This window comes from Pezoporus flaviventris, unplaced genomic scaffold (genome assembly GCF_033815535.1).
Source record: "Pezoporus flaviventris isolate CSIRO_AGI_PZ_B2104156 unplaced genomic scaffold, CSIRO_AGI_Pfla_v1 ptg000055l, whole genome shotgun sequence".
NCBI classification, from domain to species: domain Eukaryota; kingdom Metazoa; phylum Chordata; class Aves; order Psittaciformes; family Psittacidae; genus Pezoporus; species Pezoporus flaviventris.
In genome coordinates this window covers 687548-707575 of record NW_026892603.1, presented here as the reverse complement: position 1 = coordinate 707575, position 20028 = coordinate 687548, and positions in this window count along the sequence as shown.

The window sequence follows — 20028 nt, the reverse complement described above, 5'->3', positions numbered from 1 at the left end:
AGGTAGAGGTCCATGCACAGCTTCCCCCTGTGCTGCTGGCACTGTCAATCTTCCTTTGTCTAATGCAATGTGAAGCAGATCTGGCAGAAACCTGCTGAGATGGTATTTCCCTGCTGCAACTGTGGTAATGGAGTGGTACACTCTCCAATACAGCTGTAATTAACTCTCATGACTAAGGTACACTTGATAAAGTTCCCTTCCTTTTTCCCATTCCTCCATCTGAACGTTTCTCCCTCATAAGCACAACATCCATCTCAACAGGATGGCCTCTGCAGGTGACTCACAGAGAGCCCTCGTGGGATTGGCAGTGAAGTAGCTTCAGTGTTTGCAAAATGCATTCTGCCTACAGTGATAAGTTCCCAGGCTTGACTGGCTATTTTAACTACTGTACTTTAAATATTGACTTAAAATAAAAGTCAGAGAAAAGTAATGTTTTTGTAGGAAAATGGAGACACATGAGAAATGGTTGTGTTCTGCCCCTCTCTGAACAGCCACCCTAAAACATAGAAGAGCCTCTCCATGTATCCTGGGATCTGAGCCTCAGTAAGTACTTACCCATGTAAGCACTTCCAAGCCTTTCTATTCCATCCACATGGACAGTATTTGTTAGGAGGGAACATGAGGAAAGTAGTTACATGCAAACAAAGAACCATTTAGCCAAAGCAGGCCATTTAAATACTGGTTTGCACTGCAATAACCACTATAGAGGCACCTGCAGTTGTCACTCAGGCTGCAGAAATAAGAAGCTTTGAGGATGAGGTGGGGAGGAGGGAATTCAGTAGAAAACAAAATGGGGGAATTATGTGAATTATGTATAATGTCAGCAAAATTGAAATGCAGAATTTTAAAATATGAAAGACTAAAGATATCTTGTGCGAAACATTCCTGAAAGAAGTGTATTTTATGTATTCCACTGCTGACCCTGCATTTGGTTCTTTCACTTGTCCCCAGCAGTCTGCATTATGAAACACTTTGTTAGTAGCTGTCAAGATGCTATCTTGGATAGCGAACAACAGATTTAAAATGACTGTGTTGACTGTCCTGTGCTAAATCAGAGTGAATAAAATTGCATTCCATTACAATAGATATGAGGCTATTATGCTGTTACAAATACAGTATAAACTGCCCGATAATATCTTCAGCTATTTTAAGCAATTTGTTGCTTTGTTTCTCTTCTTCTGTTAACTTTCCACTTCATTTTGTATTTTCACAATTGTTCTCTTTCCCAGTGTTTTCAAGCCCTTTGTGTCAGCTATTGTGCTTTATGTTGCTTTATTAGAAATGTTGGGGGGGGAGGGGGGTTAAATTTCATTTGTTTAATTCGTCTGCAGCTGTACCTCAAATACTTCTCAGTGTGGATTTTCCATCACTGAATTCCTGCACATTTTCTTTACCTTATTTCATATGACTTCAAAGGTTTTTTAATCCCCAATAGTTTTTCTGTCATTGCCTTGTCTGTAGGATCTCATCAGCTGCTCAGGTGAGGTTCATCTGGATTCCAGGTACTTTTCAACTTCATCCTAATATATTAATCCTGAATTACTTTTTAACAACCGAGTCTAGAATAGTTTCTGAACTTACTCGTCACTCCATGATGATAAAGGTGCTGATAATGTCTCTGTCCAGGTACTCGGACTCCAAAAACTATACTATGAAACTCATTAATAAATTCTGTCTTGGGTTGGTGTGACCATTATAATCAGACTATAACTTTCTGAACAGAACAGATATGTACTGAAGGAACTATATGCTGCTCAGAATATGTATCAAGTGTAGCAGAACCATCAGTTTATGGGGGCCACCTCACTAACATGCTAGTGATGCACAGTAAAATTACAAGACAGGACCACCATCTCTCTGGAGTGACCTTGTGAAGTCAAAATTTGTTTGCTATTAGTTTTGAATGAACACATACCACTCTAGGTTATAATTCTGGACTTTAACACTGTGAATTGACCAAGCTGGATAAATATTAAAATCAGTCCTCAGTCCTGAGCTCCCTCACTCACTGCTCCCTCCAACAGTCTCTAATTTGGGGGCCATTGTAATGACAACAGGGGGCTTTGCTCCCATCTTCCTGCCACCACGTTTCTCTGAGACCTGTCAAGTATTTTAAGTAGCATGCACTTTCCCACACTTCTCAATGAATGCTGACATACCTAACACAAAAGGATTACTTTCTGCTGAGAGGAATTATAATCCTCTTTTCCTGCTCTGCAAATCCTCTAGTAAGTGAAAAACAAATGCCAAGATCTGTTCTGCTGTGCAGGGCAAATCACCATTTCAGAAGGTACAGAAGAAAACAACAAATCTAAGGTTTACTTGTGGTCATGCTTATCCAGGAGCTTTGTCCTTGACTATTAACTCATTGGCATCTTCCATCACAGTTTCTGGTGCTTTGATATATTCTATTTTGGTTTCTAATAGCTGTATGAACCAAACACAATTGTTACATGAATGATGCTCAGGACAAAATGCTTATCTGGAAGGTATCTACAAAGAGATACAGATACTAAATTATCTTAACTGAAACCGAGTTTTTACATTACATATTCTGTTAACAAAACCCAGAAACATAATTTTAAGTTATATACAAAACCCAGTGTTTTTTCAAGCTGCTTAAAGTCAATTTGTAGACTGTTTTCAAAAGCCAGTGCCAAAGATACTGGTGGTGGTGAAGGTTTGCGCTCCGAGGGTGAGGTGTCAGTGATACCCGACACAACAACAAAAGCAAAGATGTTCCTGCTACCTTGATTTCCACCCACCCATCTCAGAACATTTCCTCACACGTGCTGGAGCCAGTTGCCACAAAGTGGCTTGCAGGTGAGGCCAAGGGCGAAATTTGTGTGCTCTTACACTACCAACTAAAAATGAACCCTCTGGTTAATCTCTTGCAATAGTAGCCTGAATGCTGCCCCAAGAGAGCCTTCCCTATGTTCTCTCACATTTCCCTTGAAAAAGCTGCAATGAGTGGGGGGGTTACCAAAAAGCTTGCGTTTCTGAAAATTTCATTTCCTTCTTTCAGACTGCAAACTAATACTTTGTTTCCAGTCATTTATAAGGTAGATGAACCAGGATTAATGTCCCCTCCCCCTTTCTATTACACTCATTATACAGCAAGTTGTACTCACAAGGTAGATGAACACCAGCTCACAGCTTCTTCACAGAAGGTGTTCTCCTTTCCATTACGCTACTGCTACAGCAAAAAATCCACACTCCAAATTTGTGAGAGCATACTTGGCATCCTTTTCTTGATCTAATTCTGCAAGTCTCAGGTCAAGGTGAACAGTCATGTCCTTTGCTAATTAATTAATCTTAAAATTCCTTGTTGATATTTGGATGTGTCATGTGGTTTTATTAATTCTTAGCTGCATTTCAGCCCACTTTGATGGATGACTGCTTCCAAACTGCTCATGAGGGAGCTGTGTTAGATTTAGCTAATTCCTCCATGGGTAAATTCTGCAGCATCAGCAGAGCTGGACCATTTCAGTCTGACATGGGAAATGCTCTTTTCTACCCTACCTTCCCAGCCATTCATCTGGGACAAATAAATCTTACTGTTTCAGAGAAGAGAGCTTTGGATTTTCCTTTCTAAGGTTTATATCCTATGAACTAGGATCATCTGACCTTTCTCCTCCTGCTTTCCATGGATTAAAAAGAGGCTCGGAACATGCGGCAATGCCCCATTTCATCCATATACTCTAGGTGGTTCATTTCCCAATTCTTTCTCTTATGTCATCCTTTTAATTTCCTTCTGAGGCTGACTTTTCAGTTCTGTAAATCCTGCTGAAGATCATCATTTTTAGCAAACTACAGACTCACTGAAGTTTGACTGGTATAAATCCATCATCTGGACGTCTGCAATTCAAGTTGTTCATTATGTCCCAAAGAATTAGGTGGTGGAAGACTACAAACACGCAAAGAAGCTGTATGTCAGGTATTATTTCTTGGCACTCAGAAGCTGCTGATGATTGAGTGTCTTCTCTCAACCCTCTGCCAACACTGGTACAGCACCAGAGCAAGGTCCTTTCCTGCTGGCATACTCCAGAGAGAAGCAGACCTGTGTGCCCTCCGTGCCCCTATTGCAGCTCACTGAAAGCCTGCAGATATTTCAGTACACTGCCCTTCTTTTGCCACCCAAAAATGAACCAAAGCAACAACATCCCCTCAGCAAACATCTGTAACTACAGGATTAGTGGGTGACTTTCCACTTCAAAACTGATTAGCAAAGGACCAGTAAAAATCTGGCCAGGCTGCTCCTACTTGTGGCACTTTTCACCTGAGTTTATTAGAACTCTGTGGGGCAAAACAAGCCCCTCACTCAGCTCCAGAAGTACCATCTATTCATGCAAAATGTCTAGGCTCATTGCTTGACATCCTGACTCTGGCTAAGGGTGCAGTTTGTGACTGCAGTGTGATAGTCTTTCTCATGAGCAAGGAACATTGCCTACAATCTCTGTCTCATCAAGGAACCACACACTCTCCCTCAGGAAGAGTTCTCTGGAGCCACAGCCCTGAAAAAGTGTTTGCCACCATCTCTTGTGCCTTATCCCTAGAAAGAACAAGGCTTGTGCCAGTGCTCAGCATCTGGTAGACACAACTGCCTGTGTTGTTGGATTTACCTGTGCTTTGTCACTGACTAGAGCACAGATTGCAAACACAGGGCTGGAGAGTGCCCCAATAGATTTAACTGAATTGAATGACCATTTTTTGTGTGGGTTTTGTCTACCCTTCTGCTTCCAAAGGTGCAGATAAGTCTTTTCACAACACATGGGAACAAATATCAAGAAACAGTGCATTCATTAGAGACGAAAGGTTTGGGAAGTAGGTGTCCAATTTCCTGCTTTTATAGTTAACCATGTCATAATATGCTGATTGAACTCCACCATGAAAGAATTTTCAACATCGTCTTCCTAGAAGAGTTTCAAAATTTCATAGCTTTTACGGGAAGAAATACCTGCTTCCCAGGCCATGTTAGAGCATTTTATCCTTTGCATTTAAAGGTTGCACAAGTCAAGAGAATATGCCAGGTAAAAGGTGCCTGCTATGCAAATTAAATTAAACCAGCTTAAATTCAGCCCATGTTGCTTTACAGCGTCCAGTGGTTACTTCAAATCACTTTAAAGTGAAATCAAAACTCTCTTAGAAAAAAACATTGAAGTTGTTTGTTATTCTAACAATGTTTTAGGAGTAAGTTCTGAATGATACTAACACCCCTGCAAGAGCCCACACAGTACCTAATCAGTAGCTGGTGCTGGGTGCAAAGCAGTAATTCTGTCCCTCACAGTCTAAGAGAAGGTATATGTAGATACAATAATCAATAACTGGGAATGAGAGGAAGAGTCACAGATTCAAGAGATGTCCTGATTGCATTTGCACTCTCAGACTACCATGATCTTCTTTTAGGGGCAAGGAGAGGATGTGGCACAAGGGGAATGACTGCATATGTCTATCACATTGCATCTGCCTTTCTTTTGATCCTGGTAACCTGGGGCACAACTGCTGTTCACACTGTTGACTTTACGAGTGGGCAAGATCCTATGGAAAAATTCATGAGTGCCGTCTTTGACCAAAACAAGAGAGTGCAGTAGGATTCTTCATCTTGTGTTATAAAGCACAAAACCAAACTCACCATAATTTGTTGTGTTTAAAAAATATTTTCCTAGCCCATCAGTATTGCCCTGTGGCTCAAGAAAGTCAAGAATGTAAAAATATAGCCTAGTGTAGGAATAGCCCTTCTTCTTTTTATTTTTATGAACTATCCTCTCTATTGTATCAGTGCAAAGATTCTCGGGATCAGACCCTTTTAAGAAAGGTACTCCATTAGTCCAAAGACTTACAGGTATATCTATTAGAGAGTGGTAGGCTTGTACTATGACACAGTTTGTAACTACCATACGGTTTGTACTAACAAACAGATAAAGTTTGCTCCATACATCAGAGGAGGGTAAGGTATTAATTAAGTGAATTATACACACCTTTCACCTGCCTCACCAAAAATGGAGTTCAAAGGATTGCTGAGGGAAAAGCCATGGCCCCCGCAAACAGACAGAAGATTTTGCAGACTGCTGGATGCTCCAAGACTCTGTGCTGTTCCAGCATCCCCCCTTCCTAGTGTCTTTTGAGAAGTAGCTGTCACCCACAGTCTGAAAAACACTACATTCCTTTCTGTGGAGGAGACACAGTAAGAGCTGCAATCTGCCAGATTTGCAGATTCAAGATCGATCATGAACTCCTTTATGCTCTCAAACCACGAAGTTTTCCTCATAGGAGCAAAGGATGTACGGGCAGAACAGGGGAAGCCTTTTGATCTTGTCTTGTTCCAAAATTAATAACCTTCAATTGTCCTCAGTGGCCCCTTTCCCATACACGCACAAATTACACTGAATTTAATTTTTATCAGTTCATAAGGCAGCAGGTCCTGGCAGGTAGAGATGAACAAACGGGAAGGAGAACAGTTTGGGAGAAGTTAAAACACAAGGAAAAAGCCAAAGAGAGCAGTTATATATCATTGGCAGCTGTCATGCTTTGCCTACATGTTATAGGATTATATATGTCAGGTTAGTTAGAGAGCTCCTTGACGAGGACAATTTCTCCTACACCTTTAAACAGAGCCACAAGGCAAGTGGCAACACAGTAAAAACCTTATATCCAGGTTGATTGGCAGAACGTGGAGACAGATCACTGTCTTAGATTTCTTTTGGGAAGCTCCTGTTACAAAAGTGCAAATCAGTCACTGAATCCACTAAATCCCTCAGGACAAAAGATGAGCCCTTTGCTAACATGCCACAGTGAACAGCAGTGAGAGCCTGAAATTTTTCAAGGGAGAAGCATGCCATGAAAAGGGTGCTAATGCCTGGCCTAGCTGATCTCCAGGACAGGCTTTGCACCTACTCTGCTCAAAGAAAGGGAGGACTCAGGTGATGGCTGAGGAACAAAGACTTCTACCCTCTTTGTGGAACCCAAACACTTGGCTGATATTAAATGTTTACTCTCTGATATTACCTCCCTTGGAAACAGCCAGGACGGCAAAGAAAAAAACCATTTCCCTGTAGTCACATAGAGAATGCAAGAATGGGAACAGGTTTGTATTAGCACTAGCTCTCTGCCTTACTGACTTTTTCCCTAGGCAGCTTTGGTCTGATTCCAGCTTGGCTTGCCCTCCTCTAGGAAGATGAGAGGACATCAGCTTTCTCCTTGGATAGGGTGTGAAGGAAATTTGGGGCTGGCCTGGCCTTGCTGGTTTTTCCCTCCTTTCTCCACTGATCACCTCCATGCTAAAGTAACACATCAGCCTAGTGCCCCTTCCCCTTCTTCTCTCATGGGTTCTTGGAAGCAATTCTCCTTCCATCATCAGGAGGGTAACAGCTGGACTGGGAAAATGAGACTTTGGCAGGCTGAGAAGAACCTGACTTGTCACATCCTAGCAAAGAGGAGGTGGCAACAGCCACAGCAGAAGTAATACCTCTCCAACAAACTGGTGATTTGAGGAAACTCAAATTTGTCTTTCCTGACAGGAGAACCTCTCAGGAAGGAAGATCCCCTAAAGATAACTGGGTGATGGGCCAACTGCCAGTAATGTATACATCTTCTCTCTGCCCTTTGCAGTTCTAAGGTGCATTTTTTACAGCAAAGCCTGTTGAGCAGTGAGGGCACAAGGTGCTCTCCAGTGGCAAAGCCTGTCATGGCTGCCTAAGATGTTCAGTACAGTCCAAAGCAGCACAAGTTCCAGCACTGCTGGAGCAGAACTGAGTTGTGTGTGTACAACCTGCCAAATGCAGGGAAGCAAAAGATTCTTTTAGCAGGATATTGAATAGATAAGAAGGTATGAAGATTTGTTTTAGTCTAAACATAAGCATGCTGCTAAAAGTGAAGTTTCATTAGTACCCTTCAAGGGTCTAATCTGCTGGCCATCTATTGGACTCATACTCTAGCCACCATCTCCATCTTCCGCCTTCTGCCCATTTCTGGATGAATTTAACTAGTTTGCTGAAGGGTACTGCTTCTTTTCAGGAAACATCATGTTTTATGTGCTTTTGAAGGGACAGTGCATTGCAATCATGTTCACCAGCTGTTGCATCTCCCAACAGATGACCATTTTGTAAGATGCTCCCCTGGCAGGGGCCTAAGGTGGGAAGAATACCTTCAAGGCTTTTGTTCGTGTGCTGTACCTGTAATATTATTACCACACAAAATTTCTGTGAAAAAAAAACAAACAGACCAGTCATCCTGAAACCAGTTCTGTGCCTGTACTTTGTACTGGAACATGGGTTATAGAGAAATAAGCCTGAAATGCATGTTTGCTCAGTCTAGCAGGCATCTACCTTGAGCCAGACAAATAAACCACATTTTTTAAAAGCCTTTTGCTGCCTGTAGAATACTGCTTTGTTTGCCATCATTGCTTGGCAAATAGGGAAAAGCTTATCTCTCCTTTCCAGAAACTCATGCAGCTACAGAAGAGCTCCAGAAACTTGTCAGGCTTTACTAAGAAAAAAATATGGGTTTAACATCCCTTGCCAGGAAATTATCTGAACCTTCAGAAGGAGAGAAGGTGTAAAATTAGTTCACTGGGCTATGCCGTTCTGTCCTGATTTTCACTGTTTAATTCCAATTCAAGGATCTTATCAGGTATGTTTTCAAATGCAAACTACAGTATCTTTTACCATTACGGTGTTTCCATACTAGATATTTTTAGCTGCCAAATTAGCATTTACCCCTCCAGTGCAAAATGTACCATATTTTTGTTTGATTAATTTGTGATTAAAATTTAAGCAAGTATGTCTGCTTTCTAGCAGATGGAGGCAAAGGCATAGCTTTGACCCTAGTTACAGTTTTGTTTAATCCCCTCCACAGAAACACAGTTACTGTGCATTAATATACAGCCTTTCACCACCAGACCTGTTAGTGTACATTATGGACTAATAATAATAATTATATTGTCAAACAATTCAAACTGTGTAACAATACAAGCTCCTCTGAAATGCGAAGTGCTATAGGTAATGAAACCTACTTTATGCAGTCAGTTCAAACCTCTTTTTTAACAATCTGGTGTTAAATAAATAATGGGTCTGGTTGCCCCCTCCTCCAGCAGAATCATAGGAGGGGGCAGAGTGGGAGGAAGTCTCCAGAAAGTTTTGCCTTGTTGAGACTGTGCCTAAGATTTTGCCTGAGTGTGGAATTGCTCATTCCCTAGGTTGCCCACTCCTCCCATGCATGTGAATGGGGTGTAAAATGGCACCCACCTAGAGGAGTATTTTGGTCTCAGGTGGGCCAGGAGAGGATATGTGGGCTCTTCTTGGCATGGCTGTTGTGCTTATGGATCACTGGGCATGCAGATATTACAAGCTTGAAGCACAGCATCACTACTACAGCAATATTGGTTCTTCTTTGCAGGAGTCACGGAGCTTGACAGCTGTGCAGTGCATCCTCTTGGCTCTGGAGCCATGGACCAAGTGCTATGGTAGGACAGGGACCCTATTTTGACTTTAGTGTTAGTAACTTGCCTGTTTCTAAGGCATAGTTCTGTGGTTCTCTGTGCCACAGATCAACTTAGTGCATCTGGGTGACTTGTTCTCACTAGCACATTTTGTTAACTTAGTCCCTCATTGTAAAGTAGAGCTATAAGAGCAGGTAAAGTTCAAAGTCTCCTTCAACGTCAGTATGGTAGAAGCTGAAGGAATATGAAAGATATTTTCCTATTTCTGAGTATATTATGCAGACTTAGTGCTATGAGCAGTAGACACAGGGTGCAGTGTGGCGCTGGCTTGCAGGTGGGTGCAGTGTGGCGCTGGCTTGCAGGTGGGTGCAGTGTGGCGCTGGCTTGCAGGTGGGTGCAGTGTGGCGCTGGCTTGCAGGTGGATGCATTGAGAGGCTTTGTTGGTAGCTTTTAATTTCCCACCTTTGGTCCAGAAGTTGTTTCCCCATAGGTGAGCTGCTGGAATATCTACAGTCCATGCCAGCTCCCATAACTGCTGCAGACTGTGAGATGGCTCTGCCTTGAGCCTGGGCAGGAGCACACACAGGCTCTGCAGTGGTGGCTGCTGGGATGACAACCTCCAGCAGCAACTCCGTAACAAGTAGGCAGAGATAATAATGTCTTAAGCTGCTTCTGCTGTCTTGGGCATGGCTGTGTGATTGAGGACACTGTGGAAAGCAGCACAGGCAGGCAAAGCTGGGGCTGTGGACAGGATATCATGAGATAATCCGTTCATCCTCCCTGTACCTTGTGGAGTCGTCTTCGTCAGATGCATATTTGCTCTTCTAGATCAAAGCCACACATCGCGGGGGGAGACAGTGCGGGGTGTGTAGTACAAATCCCAGAAGATTCAACTTATTTTTCCACAGACATTACTTAACCTTTTCCCCATTAAACCTCCGTCTCAGGTACACCCCTTTAAAACTTGCCCTCACCACTCTGATAGGGCGAGATTTCCTGGTGCCTGCCTTTGTTTTTTTTTTGCTTCAGACTTACCTGAAGAAAGACTCCCGGGAAGGATGAAAAAGACGAGAAATGTCCCGGGCGTCCCTCGCATCTTACCTGCGCGCTGCGCCTCCGCCGCCGTTGGGTGCTGCAATGGTGCCATCTCCTGGAGGAAATACGAACAGCAGGATCTGCCCCAGGTTTCGGGGGGGCGAGTGGGTGGCCCAGAGGTTGTCCTCGCTACCGCAGAGCTCTGTGCGCGGAAGAGAACCGGCCTACTACTACGCCGGGGGGCCCGGTGGGTGCTGGAGCTCAGTGGAAACGGCAGCGTGCAGAACCCGGGGGGAGGAACACGGAAAGTGTTAACCAAGGCACATCCGAGGGGAGGGCAGGCTGGGTTCACCAGCCTGAAGCATTACTGCAGCTCCTATGAAACAGCCTTGGATCTGAGATACTCAGCTGAACCACCCCCCCACCCCCCCAGCTGAACACATCCACTGCTGGTGTAAATCCTTGGGTCTTTCTAGACTCATAGAATCAACCAGGTTGGAAAAGACCTTTAGGATCATCAAGTACAACCTTTACTGCAGGACTGCCAAATCCACTGCTAAACCATGTTACTTGAGGCCTCATCTACACGTTTTTGAGCACTCCCAGTGACAGTGATTCCACTATTACCCTGGGCAGCCTGTTCCAATGCCTGATCACCCTCTTGGTGAAGAAATTCTTCCTATAAAGAGATTTTTCCTAATATTTTCTCATAATTTTTCCTAGAACGAGTCAGTTTCACAAACTGAGTGGTGAGGTAGGCCAGAGCAGACCACTGGTGCCTAATTTATCACTCTGAAAACCTGGCTAAGCCATCCCAGCTGGGGCTGAGGGCTTTGGTTACATAGGAAAGAGGTGCCTCATACCTGGCCTCTGCTCCTTGAACTACTTTTCCCTCCTTTCCATGTTCCCTGTTCCCATAGCAATACTGCTTCAGGAAGCAGCTGAAAACCTGCCAGTAACAAGTCAGACTAGGCAAACTTTGACTCTGTTCTTCCCAGCACTAAATGGAGGGAACAATGATTTCTACTAAGGCAAGAATATCACTGGGATCAAAAACATTCCTAAGGAAAAAAAAAAAATATCCCAGAAAACTGAAGAGACTTATTAGTGCATTCTGTCTGCCCCCAGCACTCAGAGAAATAGTGAGCAGCAGTTTGTCCTATAGCACACTGTACTGTGTGGGTCTGGATTCTCCTCCTACTTACATTGGTTTAAATCAAGGAGTCAGTGGAGTTACACAGGTATAAACCCAGCATTATCAGTTCCCAGGTCTCTAAATATTACTGAACCCTACTGCTGATTCTTCTTTGTTTGCCTGTTAGAAACAATTGTTAAAAAGGCACATGCATTTATCCATAGCACAGTGTATCATGTGAAGGGGTTCTTTTATTGGCTTTGATCTTTATTTTTACTTTTATTTATTTCTATGAAGAAATTCAAGATTATTACCTCAATCTAGCCAGTTGGCCTGCTGGGGCTCCCTTTGCTACATCAGGGGTTTCTCTTTTTTTCTAATCCTCTCTTTATGGATAATCCTTCTCTACCTTCTAATGACTCTTGGATGAGGAACGTATTTTATTATTACTACCTGTTGTTTAGAAATTCATTTTATTTGGTGTAAGTGTTGCTAATCATTTGCTAATGAAAACCTTATGGCAATCAATGCAGTCAGGATTATGCTGGTCTTTGTGGCGATTAACCCTTTCTTCATGTCTGTTCTGATTTAGCTTTCCCCATGCACTTTTCAGTTTTTAAACATCAAGCCTAATTCTATTCTGGGGGGTGGGGCCCAAGGTAGAGGTTTCTGTGCAGTCCCAGGTACCATAGGGAACTTTTACTTCCCAGGAGAGATTTTAGGCAGAAGTTGGCATTTTAGGCAGAAGTTGGCATTTTGTAACCTACAAAATGTTTGTATATACAAATGCAGTGATGTCTAAGGTAAGTCCTGGAACAAAATGAGTAGGAAAATCTACAGCTTAGGACAAGAAATAGAGATCATTCTGTTTTACAGAAATGCAGATAATCTTGAGGCAGGGAAGACACTATTCTCTTAAGGACTCTTTGTATTTCTTTATCACACATGCTATTTAAACACAGTAGGTATTCCCTTTAAACACAGAGAATAAAGAATAAGCCCTGCTTTGAAGAATTTACAATTTGAAAAGACAAAGGCAGATCAACAGCATTAAGAAGACAAAGAGCAACGGCTGCACAACATAACAAAAACACAAAGCTTTTCAATTACCATTCCTTCCTCCTCTTCATTTCATTCCCTCAGCCTGACTTTGTATTTCACCAGTTACCTTACAGCCACCTTATAAAGAGGAATAATGGATCCAGGTGGGTGATGCCCCAGCCCACATGCTGCCCAAACTATAGGATCTCTGAATGTTGAGGGGTGTACCAAGACTGGACCTTTAGCAGGGAAGCGTGATGCAGGGTACATCGCCTCAGCAGAGAAGCCCAAGAAGCAGACCCCATGTCAATACTTTGGAGAGTGGGGTTTTGTGTCCGCTTTCAAACTGCTGGAAAAAGGATGAACCTTCAGCAGCAAAGAGAAGAAACCACCTCTGCCACCATCCCTCTCCTTCCTTAGGAAGGGAGAGGGGAGGCAGCAGACAGCTAACAAGGTGCACAGCAGTGCCCCGTTTGGGGAATGCAGCAGCTGGAGCCCTGGCTCTTCAGCTTGGAAAACCCAAGGGACCCTTTCTGATAAAGGATTCATAAATCTGAATTCTGGCTCTGCTGAGGGCAATCATAGCTCATCTGAGACTACACATCATTCCACTCCAAGGAGCCTCAGGGCCTTTTTGAATTAATTTTGCCTCAAATGGGATTTGTTTTCAAAAACCTGAGCCTGAATGTCTTCATGCTCTGAAGTATCTCCAGCTTGAATACAATGGCGTAGAACAGTCTTTAACTTCATGCTTTGCATGCCATATATGGTTTTAGCTATTGGCATGTGTTGAAGAATTTAGCGCTTAAGTGACCAAAGCAAAATGAGGAATGCTCTGCTCCCTATTGCTGCAGGTAACAAATGGGACAATCAAGGAAGAAATTAATATTAAAAAAAAGAGAGCGAGAGAAAGGGTCGTATCTTAAAGGCCTAGACAGCTTTTGTTTGGTTGCTTCAGTATCACCCTGTTTGCTGAATATTAATGTGCTTTAATTCCTTTTTGTTGGAGTCTAGACCTTTCTGAGTTTCTCTGACTGCCAAGGCATGATACATCACCAGGATGCTATTCAGCTGATCTTTCCATAATAAAAATATGAATGTCTTTATTATTTTTTCCAGTCACTGCTGCCAGTTCTACAGGGTGCCAGACAACCATGCTACTGTGTGACTGATGGCACCCGGCCAGTCTTGTGTAACTGTATTATTCATTTGCCCGTTCCAGCTCAAAGCAAAAGAAGGTTGGCACTAGCTTTTCAAAGATGGCTCCAGCAAAGACTCCTTTCTTTGAGCAAACAGTGAGCAGAAGATAAAAAAAAGGAAGGGTAGGAAGGTTAGGGGAAAACAGGAATAAAATTGAGCACCCCAGAGAGCAGTATCTCAGACTGATCAGGTTAACTTTTTGTTACCACTCTGAGAAAATGAGGGAGTCAGAAAAATCAGGTAACCTGGATGATACAACAGACCTGAGCCACTGCTGTGGCAGCTTGGGTGATTCTCCCCATCCTCTCCCATACAACTCATGCTTTTTTGGTATGGGCACAGCATCAGCAGAGGTCCAGAACCAGCTGAGCTGCATGCTTTCTGCACTGACCCCAGGTGAAAGGCCACTCTCAGAAGCAGGACTCAAGGAGTGGCGATGGGCGTGTGGCTCCAGCCCAGCCAGTGCTGAGCTGCCCTGCCAAGCACAAGCACTGGCAAAGCTTCTTACCTTGGGTTTGTTGCCATTCAATTGCAGGTGACTGCTGGCTTCAGCAATAGCACCATGGCATTTACACAGCAGTCAGACAGAAGCTGATGAGTCTGGTTAGACCGGGGCTGAGTTTCCCTGAAGTCATCATGAGCATCTCTGCACTCATGAGTAAACCACTGCCAACTGAAAGGATTAAAATTGTAGGGTAGGACACACTTGCTACATTAATAAAACCCATCTGGAGTCAGAAGGGCTTTTAAAATCTGGGTAGAAGTTTTCTTTCGCCTTTTTCTCCTCACTCTTCTGCCCATTCAGCTCTCCATTACTGGGGACAGATTCTTCTCCTGCCCTTAAGCCCAGTTCATCTCAGTACAGTTTCAGGGTATGCTTTGGAAACCAGACAGTGATCGCTGCTGCCAGTATACCCTGAAACCAGACAACATCCTGTTTCAGTTTATCTTCTTCTAAGAGCAGAGGTCTTCAAGGGCCTTGAGGGTATATTTTTCTACACCTAGGGCCTCTTCACCCAGCTCAGCAGCAGCCAGAGAGTCTCTAACAGACACCTGGAGCTCTGAAAGCTCAGTGAAGGGAAAACAGATAATCTTTTTGATGCAGACTGGTAGTGGGCGATCAGAAAAAGGCAGCTCAGTGTAATGGCAGGGAGAAAACAGTAGTGCAGAGAACCTGAGGCAAAAGGACAGGCTAAGGCTTGGGTATTGGTTTTGCTGTTAAAAATTATTGAAGCAGAAAATCTGTAGGTATGAGGTTAGTTCAGGCTTAGTTTGCACATGCTTCTGTATTACTGAAGCTGTATTTGTTTGGGCGGTAATTTTGGCACATGAAACCTGTCTCCTTCCTCACACCAAACAAAGTTGCAGATACGTTTGGTTACCTCATTTCACGCACAACCTGTACTTTTATGTACATACAGGAGCGTTCTTGCTGTATTAGCTGTTCTTTTTTACCATGGCAGGATCTTGCTGGGACTATGCTGAAATCTTTGGGGATTTGGGATATTGTTTCTTCTTTTTCAAAGAACCTAGCTTAAATGTATGATACACTCTCTGAGGTGTAACATAAACTCCTCAAATTACATCACAGTACCATGTCTTTTCTTTTAATTAAGACCGTTCTGGAATGTCCCTTATCCTTGCTATAGCAAAAGTTGCTGCTTTAGCATAAATTGGTCTGATATCCTTCTAGCTCAGAGAATAAGACCAAAATATTTTTCTCTGGATGCTCTCACAGTCTGGATTTAACTTCAGTCCTTCTTTTCCAGGATTGATGGTACAGAGCAGATTGTGTCATACTCCAACTATTTCTGCCAGGCCTCAAGTCTCATCTGCAGCTTCTGCAAGTCTGCAAACATCCAAAGAGGTATAATCCAATCCTTTGAACATGAGCTAGACCTGAGACACACGACCAGCAAAACCCATGAAGCTTCAGCCCATGCATGGTGCCCAAAGACTGTGCTTCAGATTCTGATAAAACTCCATTAACACTTACTCAAGCACATTTCTATGAAGACTGAATATGATACTGTTGTACTGGGTGTTTTCCACTGTATTCCAAGGCTAGCTGGAGCAAAAAGCACAGCTGCAGTAGAAGGAGTCAGCTTAAGCAGCCATTTCGTTAAACCTGTCTGAAGACTGACAGGTGCAGCATTAATCTTGTGTATGCATCCACAACGTAAAGGTGAAATTCAGTGTGTGTCTCAGTGGTTTTTTCACCTTGGGTACAAAATCAAGCATTCATGGAATAGAGCTGGAGAGCCATTCATAGAATGTGATTTCCAGCAAATTTGGTTAGATATATTGAGACAAAAATCCTAACAGCAGAGGTGCAGGAAATAAAATGTAGCTAATTTAAAATAGCTCTTTAATCACATATCTGGCTTGCCTACATTAACACAAAGGCTTCTGAATGGGGAGATTGTGTTTCCCATAATAGTAATATTTTTTTTGGCTATAAAATACTTTTTTTATCCTTCTTCATTTCTGGGCTAAACAAATGATGTGGAGACACATGACTGGCTTGGTGAAATCAGACACTTAGCAACATTAGGACCTCATGTAATAGATTGCCAAAGGAGAGTGCTGACATCCTCCATGGCTTGGACAAAAGTCTGGGTCTAATGACTCCATGGCACCCCAGTCTGCAGGAACTTCAGGAGCACAATTGCAGCCCACAGAGAGCTGCACCCAGCAGTGCAAATTTGGGTGGTCTCGTGGTTTAAGCCCAGGCCATAAATCAGAACCACGCAGTCTACTCCCCCCCCACACCTTTCTTTCCTCCTCCTGCTACCAGAGGGATGGGGAGGATAATCGAAAGAATGTAACTTCCACGGGTTGAGATAAGAACAGTCCAGTAACTAAGGTATAACACAAACCACTACTGCTACCACCAATAATAATAATGATAAGGGAAAGAACAAGGGAAGAGAATACAATATCACCCGCCAACCAATACCTAATCCAACCCAGCAGTGCACTAGCCCTTCCAGGTAACTCTCAGTTTACATCCTGGACATGACGTGCTGTGGTATGGAATACCGGGTCAGTTTGGGTCAGGTGTCCTGTCTCTGCTTCCTCCCAGCTTCCCCTCCTCCCTGGCAGAGCATGAGACTCAGAAAGTCCTCGATCAGAATAAACATTACTGAGCAGTAACTAAAAACATCGGTGTTATCAACGCTGTTCCCAGGCCGAAAGTCAAAACCACAGCACTGCACCAGCTACTAAGAAGGAGAAAAATGACTGCTACTGCTGAACCCAGGACAGGTAGCTACTGTATATCATCCAGCTGTTATTCTGGGAAAGGTGTTGGAGACTTCTTGCAAGCGTCCTGGCAAAAAGCACAGGGTTTTTTTGCACTTGCCCCATTTCAACTGATGGTGACAATCATCAGTCAAAGAGAAAGAATCCAAAAGAAGCAGCATACCTACAGTCATATTAGTGACAGCAAAGAAGTTGCAGTGTGCAACTCATGCCTGTTCCATAAATTCTTATTTTGTTTTTGTGGGTATTTCAGTGTTTACGCCATAACAGAAATCTGCTTCATGTAGCAGCTCAATAGCTTAATGTGATTGCATTGCAAAGCACTTAATAAGCAAAAAAGTAAACTTCCTCCTTTCTGGGGACAAAAGATTGAAGCTTTGCCTAATTAAATCCACATTTTCTAAGCAAAAAAGAAATATAAAAGAAGATATTTTGTTTCTAAATTCATAACTTTTAAACCAAGGTCATGATTTTTGGTGGCTGAGGATTGTTTTTTTGAACATTTGATGGCAAATTTTTTATTCAGAGCTACATTTAATTTTAAGAAAAATTATCCTATTGCTAAAAGTAATTCTTAGCACCCAGTCAAGTGAACTGTTTGCATGCTCTGGTTATCTCTGTAACTTTCACAGGCCCATCTATTCTATAGTGACTGAAGTCCCTTGGAGCTTTGAATAAACAACCATTTTATAACAGATCTTTGTCACTTATGCCGTGGGTTGATGTGACTCATAATCCACCTGGAATGACACAGCCTGTGTAGCTGCACAAAATTCACACAAGCACATGTTGGTTTAGGAGTCAAAGCAGCAATATGCCCTTTCATACTCCATTCCTGCTAGGTGACTTAGACTCCAAGAGGTGATGTAGCCGTGTGGTTAAATGGCACTTAGTAGCACCACAGGTGCTAAAGACAATCAGGACTGGGCAGCAGCAGGTGGGGATGAGGACTGGAAGAGAGGTGAAAGCAACAACTGCTTCCAGAGCTACCTAAGCCATGGAAAAGACACTGGATTGTGAACGTCAGGCCTCAGACGCATGGGGAAAGCTGTGAAGACGCACATTGTTGGAAGCTCTGGTTGACACAAACTCTTGTCTGTCACTTATTAAACTGTGAGGAGAAACCTAAATTACAGCTGAGCAGAGTTACAGTGTCTGATTATAACACAAAGTATTTCTAGCAACAAAGGCCCTAAGCATATCAATTTATTCAGCTCATTGCATTGTGTGTCTTGCTTACAATTTTCACGTGATAGAGTTAAAATTTACAATCTTGTTGCTGTGAGAAGATATTTTTATATATACTACTTTGTTAGCCATTTTGCTTCCTAACAATTAATCAAAACCCTGAAGAATTATCATGTTGGGGAGTATGGATTTATTTGTGTTATTAAGCTATTCTAGCAGAGCATTTCTACATGGTAACAGCTCTGTTACAATATGGCCCACTTGTTTTATGACAAGTTACAATTTTCTTGTAATATTAGCTGCAATTCATCTCAATAATTATGCTAAATTAAGCAATCATGCATATATAGAAATAAACATTAAATACATTAAAATGAATTGAGAAACATAATTTAATCTCTCTCTAGCTAAATAGAGCAGGGATTGCTTAGCAGTCCTTTAAGTTAAACCTGGCTATGCAGCCCCAGGGCTTTTAGGTTTCTGAGATGGGGGGACACCATGGGTCTGGGAGGGACTCTGGGGGTCACTGATTTCTGCCACCTTCTAGCAAACCTGTAGCCTTCCTGCATTTAGCAGGTTTGAGCTCTGCCTTAATCCAGCCTGGCTGTGAAGCCCCACAGACTTGCTAGGAGCTGCCCCATAACCTCACTGTACTTGTGGATCTTGTGTGAAGCTTGTAATTAGGAATTACTACCATTAGGATGGCCCTGAGGACTACTAAGGCCAGTGCTGTCATGCTAGACTCTCCGCAGAGGTGTAGCATGAACTCTCATAGAATCTACGATACTGGCATATACCCAGAAGCAGACAGTACTAGACATATCCAGGAGCGCTCACAAAGCATCAGCAGCGTGCCCGAGTCCTAGGGATACCTGGGCACAAAGCACATTCACCCCACTGTGCCTTCCCTTGAGGACACGATACACAAAGCTGTTTGACTGAAAAAGGTGTTGAGGAACCTGTGAAGGAAGCAGGAGGGAGAATATGTTATCCTATTCCTTTGAAATCTTGATTACCCATCCAAGTAGGAACTATTTAAATGCCTGAAGGTAGTTGCTGAATCCACTGTCAAATCCTTTATAAATGGGTATATGCTGCTTTTGGTTTTTCTTTTTTTACTCTCTTTCATCAGTGTTGAAAAGATGTGTATTAAAAATCTTTCAGAGTGTTACATTTAGGATGTCATCTCTTTAAACATCCATCAGGAAGCACACCTCAGCTGAGGATTAGACCTCTGAACCATGCGCAGTCTTTGGAAAGGCTCCATTTTTCCCCCAGGGAAGGAAGGTGGTATAGGAGAGGCACAGGAGACCCTCTCCTGCAGCAGGTCTACTGGGAGCCATTCTAATGAACAGCATATTTTTCTTCTCTGTCTTTTGAGCAGAGAAGAGGTTTCCCTAGAAACCATTTTTCTGGTAAATAAAGTCACTGTTTATAAGTAGATTTGCCTAATACTACTGGTAATAATGCTTTAATGGCCTCAAAACATAATGATAGCTTATGTGCCTCTGACTCTCACTATGGAAAGGAAACAGTGATATAAAGGAAATAAGACAAAGACCACTGGAAAAGCAAAATAGTTGGTAGAGGTTTTTCCAAGATCTCTTGTTTCATGCAGATTACCTCAGTAGGACACCTTGCCCTCCACAAAGCTTGCAGCTCGTCCCTTAGGCTCTGCAGGAGACAATAAAAGAGCTGGTCTCTAAAAGGCCCTACTTTAAGTCTGGAT